This window comes from Dromaius novaehollandiae, chromosome 2 (genome assembly GCF_036370855.1).
Source record: "Dromaius novaehollandiae isolate bDroNov1 chromosome 2, bDroNov1.hap1, whole genome shotgun sequence".
NCBI classification, from domain to species: Eukaryota; Metazoa; Chordata; class Aves; order Casuariiformes; family Dromaiidae; genus Dromaius; species Dromaius novaehollandiae.
The window spans coordinates 10038594-10046456 of record NC_088099.1 but is presented as its reverse complement, the minus strand read 5'-3'; positions in this window follow the sequence as shown (position 1 = coordinate 10046456).

Below are 7863 nucleotides of genomic sequence, written 5' to 3'. Positions count from 1 at the left end.
GGAAATGCTCAGATAGCAGGAGATAGGCACAGCACCAGAATTTTGATAGAAGCAAAAAGTTCATGAACCTCCATCCGTGTCCAGAAACCCGGGACTGGAAAAAGTCCAGCTTGCAGACCTGAGCTCCAGTCCCACCGAGCTGAGCGAGGCAGGTCTGCCCCTTGCTGAGCACCGTGACCCCCAGCGCACCCCGGCCTTGGTGTGGCTCCCATCCTGCGTGCCTGGGCTGAGCATGGTGCACCTCGGGTCACTAGTGGCTCTCCATAGCCATGGCCTGCTTTGGTGCATTGTTTCATCTTCCTGTTGCAGTCAGTCCAGACTGGAAGTGTTTGGTCTGTTCACGGATTCTAAAGCATCTCATTAGCTGTTTCATTAACTAGGTAACTTCTTCTTGCAGTTAACAAGTTGATTATCCCCCTTAAGTTACCAGTGCAGAAACTCTTCCTAAAGTTAATGGATTCGAAAGGAAAAATATGCCCTGAAGTACCTACCATTTCTGGTTATCCAGATAGTCTGTGCTCTGCAAATCAATGCACTTGAGTCTGGTTGAATCTATAGCCAGACAGGCTCAGAAAAAATAAATCCAGCAGAGGTTTGAACTTCTTTCATACATCTTAATAGGAATATTATCCTTAAACCCCTTTGTGACCATTTAAGTGATAAGACTATTAAAACCAGTGGCAAAAACAGCCCTCATCATTAAAATGCATTTTAAGTGTCAAGTGGATACAGTGTTAATCTTGACTATCAAGCACCCTTGCACAAAAATTCACAAAATCAGGACAAAATGCATTGCTGATTCCAGCCTATTATCTAGGGACAACTTATGGGTTTTCCTAGTTAGTTTTGATGAAATGCAAAAACTTCTGCAAGGACTGAAATCTTATATTTACAGAGAAATGGATTATAACAGATTTTTTTCCCCCTTTTTCCTCCTGCATATTTGGATTTCTCCTCCTCACAGTCTATGACTTTCAGCTACAGGCTATGACTGATCCCTTGACAACTCTAGTCTCTGCGATAAATTGTTCAAAGTCAGACCTGGGGCTGTGTCAGTTCCTAGAATATCTGGGTTTTATATCTTCTCTTGCCTCATTTTAAATTTAAATGATAACAAATGCAATCTGACCCCAGATGGAACAGAACATATTTTTACATCAAGTTGGTGTTTTCTTTGGTAAGCATCTAAAACCCCACAATCATTTACCCTGCACCCCTACATGCTTTCTCAGAGGAAGCTGGGCCACGTGCCACAGTGGAAATGGTGCACAATGCCAATTAGATGCTGGTATTGCCTTGTAGGAAGGCGGTGGGATGCTCTGCTGGGCACATCTATTCCCACTTTTGTCCCCATTTGCTCTGCTTCTTTCTAAGTTGGTTTTAGCAAATGACTTATTTTGTGTGTGTGTGTGTGTGTATGTGTGTGTGTGTTGCAGGGGGAGAAATTTAAATTGATTCTTTTATGTTTTCATTTATTTGCAGATGTATCTATAGCTTTTAGCTATGCTTTGGAAAGCACGCTGTAGTCTACGCTCGGCCCTGAATTCCACTGTTATAGGGTTTGGACCCAAAAAGTAGGCTATTTCTTTTTATTTCCCTCCCCACCACCCTTTTTAAATCTCTAAAATACTTCATAGCAGGCTGGCCCTACATCTCTGTTTGGAAGAGGTGATTGCAGGGAGACTGAGCCTTGGGAGGACACATCATGCCCAGAGAGAAGAACAAACCTGACGCTGCAGCCTCGCTGGGGAAAGGCTCCTCCGTTTTTGTGGGCAAAAGGAAAGGGCTTGTGGTCTGGGCTCTGTGGTGCCCGAGCACAAACCCAGCGGTCTGCAATGACAAGGCCCATGTTTCCTGGGAACAGGGATGGAGATTGCAAACCTGGTCTTCAAATCGAGCTCTCACCTGTCGGCAATTCCTTTCCTGTTTTAACCTGAAGGAAAGACTGTGCCATGAACAGAGGGGAAAGAGACGCCACGTATTAGTAGCCAAGATAAGGTACCAGTATTTAAACAGCGCCAAATGCTCAGGTCAGACAAAGAGGGATCTCTCTGCTGAGTTCAGTGCAAATAGATGCCCTCACATCAACTACGGTCATATATAGTACCCATTTCGGTTAGATTTTTTTTTCCCTCTTTGACCCCTCATCACCCCTTCTTCCAGCCTCCCCCAAGCACAACGTGACATCTGAGTCAAGCTTTTGAACTTTCTGCAGGTAAGTAGGTTTCAAAGTAAGCAAACAAGCTCATACATCCCTTGCCAGTGTAGGTGTGTTCACATATTTTTATTTATTAAAAACAAAATGAAAACATAATATGATACAATTAAAGATGTATTTCAGAGTCTGTGCTGAGCAATGCTTGCACCTGGTATTGTAATTTATAAAGTTTAAGAAACAAGTTGGCATTAGAAAGAACCAAGTGACAATGCAGACAATAGGATCCAAAAGTTCCTCCCAGATTGCCAAACCTGGGAGAATTGGATATCACTCTAGCTATGTTTTCTAATATTTTAGAGTAGTGGTTGTCTGCTATGCTCAAGCCTTTGATCTCATAATTTTGGCAGCTGACAATGAGATAATAAGTGTTAAGGACAGTACAACAAGAATAAAAATCAGTACATTTCCGAGGGAGGCACTGAGATGTGATGTGATCAGAGAAGCAAAGTATATGTGAAGGGCAAATTTTGCTCTCAATTTTCTAATGTAAATGCAGAATACTGAATGTGGCCCAGTGCAGTAGGCTCACTTCAAAATGTTAATTCAGCAAATAAAGGAGAAAGCATTTATTCAAGCTTTTTTTAAAAAAATCCCTGAGCTGATGGGACATTTATTATGCACAGACCACACACCTCTTGCTGCATCTGTTTGTTGATCACATAATGTAGTTAACACTGCCAAATGAGGACAGAGACTATATAACAAAGCATCTGAAAAACTATTCTCACCCAGAACAAAAAGCTTGAAAACCACAACTTCAGTTTTACATTTTTTTTTGGAATGATTTTTAAAAATCTCATCAGGTCTGTAAGATATGACCTCAGACTTTGGGAAGGATCATCAGGCTGAGCTCTGTGGTTCACTGAGACCAGAGAAGGTTCAGGACCTCTGAAGCGTGAGCCCTCCAGGCCCCTGCAAGATATTCCCAATTGCATGCAATGGGAATATCAGGGCTGAAGGTGGACGTGAGCCCATCTCAGCCTCCTTTGCTGAAAGAGTGAGCAGCCACAACTGAAACAAATGGGCGGCTGGCTTGTAGGAGGCAGCAGAGAACAACTGGACAGTTTGCACGCAGGCAGGAATAGGGAGATCTGGTTCCCCTCTGCATCACCCGCTGTAACAGGGCTGCTCCCAGTCGCGGGGTGGGAAAGCTCCCATATGGTTGCGCAGCCAGCATGTTTAGTCCCTGCCTGCATCTGGATACTGCTGGCCTCTTGGCTTGGTCAGTTTGGCAGAAAAAGCAAGTTACTCTCCTTCTGACCTACCTCTGCAAACACAGAGTCATTTTTAAGTAGGGCTGTAAGTACCAAGATGAAATAGGATAGACTGGAATGAACTTGTAAATGTTTTTGGAGGTTTTATAGGAAAATCAACTTTCTGTTTTGTTACAGCAAGTAAACACCACTGAAATTCAAAGACAATATTCAACAAAAGCAGAATGAACTCCAAATACCTAAGACCGCCTTTTGCCACCGCTGTGGGCTTTTTGGATGGCATGCGACTGAACTTCAGCCTAGAACTTGGCTCTGGACCAAGCCCAAGGCCAGCAGCGCCTAAGCTTGTAGTTTTTTTAAAGATCCGATGCTGCCATATGTTTACCAGCGATATCGTAATTGTCTGTGCAATACTCAGTCTGCTATGGATTTTACAGCAGCTGTCAATAGCACTCATTCATCACGGGCCCGAGATAATTGAAGCGCTCCATCTGCTGCAGGGCCACTATTATCAGCAGTGATACTTGTGTCAGTAACTTACTGAAGAAGGCCCTGAACTTGCTTCGAGTGAAAAATCAATGGGAGAGTTCTTGTTGGCAGGAGTAGAAGCAGCCCTAACCCTTTCAGTACTGAAATCGCGAAGGATGGCCGAGCACCCCGGCTGCTGCGCCGCCCTCCTCTCCCTTCCGCCTTGGTAGGGCTGGAAGGAAACAAACGCCAGGCAAAACTCTGCCTAACTTGTCATGCTCACAAAGCCACTGCAAACCCATCCTGCACATCCAGCTGCAGTGCAAATCCCCGCCGAGGAAAAGGGCAGGAAAAGCAGAAAAATCAGAAGCGACCTGCAGAAACAGATGATGTCAGCTCTCATGGACAGGAGTAGCAGAATTCAAGTTATGCATTCAGTTTAAAGCCCCTGACTGTATAAACAGTCAGGCATGTTTACGGGCAAGTGCTAAAGGAATTAATCTGTTACTCAGCAACACTAATCAAGACTTCTACCCCATGCAGTTCATAAAGTCCTGCATCCACGCATACCTTTATATTCATGTTCACAGTCAGCCCCATTCCGTCTTCTGTCCCATGTACAAAGGGAAGAAAAAACCAAGGTCCGTGCAATAAAATTAGTTATTTTAATAAAACTTTTTTTCAAATAAAACAATTATTTTCTAGCATTTGCAGTTTTCTTGTTTTTCCTATTTTTATATATTTGTTAAAAAAAAAATCCTGTTTCTCTTTTTTCATTTTCTTCCAAGAACAAGCTTTTGAAAACCAAGGCAAGTTATGACCTCTTGAACAAAGACGGGAAAACAGAAGTTGTTGTCCTGCTGTTGCGAGTGCAGATGAGATCAAACTAGAACTTTAAATCAGAACACCCTTGAACTTTCAAGGTCAGGTTCACGTCTAAATTTTACTGCTAAGGCTAGTCAAAGCCTGTGCTCAGATGGATGTGGATAGCTCCCACTGAGTTCAGTCAGCATTCGTTGATTGTAACGGTAATATTTTTGTTGCATTTGTTTATTTCAGTGCAGATTCTCAAGAATCTGACTTTATTTTCATTCTTTCTTGTACTTCCATTGTAAAAGAAAAGCCATTTACATGAATGCTTTTAGGTGCTCTTTAGGCACAGAGCTATAGAAGATTAGGAAAATCAGAGCTTCACTGAGAACAGCCATCCTTGCAGTGTCACATCTACAGCAGAAAACAAAGAGTGCCCCAAGTTCAAAGGAGATAATGCGGCATGGTCTCAAAATACAAAGCAAAACCACTTTTCATCAGAGGAGCACAGAAAACAAGGCATACTTTCACACTACTCCATTTGGCAATCATTTTGGTGCTTTTTGAAATGTTTTCTTGCTTGGTATATTCTAGGCTTGTGAGGTATGCAGGAATAGGTAACATCTTTTATCAGAGCAATTGCAATAGCTGAAAAAGGCAGTACATTTCTGAATTCCCTGCCAGCAAAGGCTCTGAGTGCCCCCAGATTATCTTACAGCTCCGTAAGATGGAGGAAGGTCGTATGACATCTCTGTATTGAGGAGACTGGGAACGCTGCAATAGCAAGTTGCCTATCTTGCTGCCTTTGTCTTCTGTGGATTCCTCCTTACTTTCTCCAAGACAAAGGGAGTCAAGTTAGCTTTTTTCTTTTTCTTTCTCTCCTTTTTTTTTTTTTTTTTTTTTTTTTTTTTTTTTTTTAACAGCTAAAGCAAAATGGGCAGGGGGAAAGGATGGAAGAGAAGCCAAGGATGAAGCATGGTTAGAGTGACTGGCTGAAGTCAAAATAGAGATGGCTCCAAGAAACACAGACATATTTCTTGTGCTCAACAGAATCGGTTTGTACCAGAAGGAAGAGATGAGTGACTTTCGATAAACCTTGATTTTTAGAAGGGAAATAAATATTCCAACTAAAAAAGATACTTTTCAATATTTAATGAATCTTTATTTTTGTCCATCTACTTTCAGTATATGAAAACAAGTCCATAACCCAGGAACACACTCTCCAGCTGCAGTGTAACAGATGTGCAAACCATTAGTATCTGCGACCCATTCCAAGTCATTAAATCTGAAACCCTGCAGGAGGAGTCAAAGGTACCATCAGGGGACCTGTGGCAGCTATGATGTTTCTACTTAGCTGATTTCACTGGAAGGGCCATTGCTTTACCGTGAGGCAAACTGGGGAGTGAGGATCTCAGATCTGGATTAGCTGTGGACAAAATGATTAGGAAAATGTACTACTGCTTGAGTCATAAGATCTGTTTCCTGAGCCCTCCACCATAGTGAGTGGGAAATTAATTGTGCTTCATTGACAAGTGAAGGTGCAAATAAAATCCAATGAAGTTAAAAACAGAGTAAAAACACAGAGAAGGCCCTTGGCTAAAACATTCAAGTGTTTGGGGGAAAGGGCATTGCTAGGATTTGGATTCATGAAAGGCTGCCTCCAATAGCAAAGTGCAAAGTTCAGGCTGGACACTCCAACAGGCAATGGTGGAAACTGCTATAAAAAGTAGTTAGGATCCGGGCAGGGGCTTCCTCCACAGGGTGATGGGTGCAGAGATCTGGGACTCGGGAACAACTTGGGCATTTGCATGCAATGCTCCCAAAATGCCCACCTCACTGCAAGCTACCTGGCGCTCCAAAGGGACAGCCCAAGGACATAAAGGAGACATGGACTCCACACGAAGACAATGACAGTGTAGGCTGTGGAGACAATGTGTCTCCTTCATCTATTCTCCTGGTTCCTGTCTGCTGAGAAAACAGCACAGGACACGCGCAGACAGCCCTGGTGGACATTGAAACCAGGCCTTGGCAGAACCAGACCAGTCAAACAAGAGCAGAAACCTCACACACCTTCCAAAAACCCAGGCGTTACCACACACCTGTGTGCATCAGGTGTCCGAATTCCCTGTTCAGAAGATGCTAATACTCCTAGGACAAAGTATGTAGGCCTTATGTGCGACAAATTCACAGCATTTTTGTAGACTGCATGCCATTCCAGCAACCGGCTGACTGTCTGATGTTGCATGTGGGTGAGTTTTTGCTCACTCTCTTGCCATCTCTCTGTAAGCAGTGCAAGCAGAAGCGGGGCAAGTGTCACAGGCAATATTCAGAAGCAATTCCGGAAACTTTATTGCTCAGAAGTGGCACTCAGCCAGCAGAGGAGAAAGAGAAGAGCTCATAGTTGTGTGCTTGCACACACTGACAAAACTGCTACTGATGAATCAGAAAGAGAAATCTGGAGAGGTGACCTTGGGAGGTCACAGAAGACTAGTTTTTGCCAACAAATATGAACATTTGCAATCAGATTGTGGCCTGGTGCCAGTCACTGTTTTATGTGCTATCTCATCAAAACATATGAATTTTCAATAGCTGGTTTAGAGGCCTACTTGCTGCAGTATTATATCTCTCAAACTCCTACAGGTTTTGAATTGTACAGATACAAAAGCAGCGTATTGAGGAAAGCTGGCACTCGGATTTTCATTGTTCTCGATGAACATTTTCCTGCATTCTAAAAATCGCCGAGTGGTCAAGTGCCGGAAGGTCACTAAGCAACGTGGCAAAACTGATGACAGAAGGGAGGCAAAAAATCTCTGGAAAATGAAACTCCTCCATTGTCCAGCCTGGAAGGTCAAAAATTGCCATTTTAGATTGCTTGTGCTAACCGAGGCTCACCCACCCTAGGTGTCAGCCCTTCAGAGAGAACTACTGTAAATATCGCCATCTGTGATGTTCCTGGTGAAGGACTCTGCTGATATAAAGGTTATTACTCATTTATAAACATATGGCTATTGTAATCATTCGGTGCTCTATTAATAGTGGCATTTTTGTTTTGATGGAGCTAAATTTCAAAACAAAAATGATTTTTTGCTACTCATCACTAAAAGGACATTATCAATTTAATTTATATTAATAAAAGCAACAGCAACCTACTGT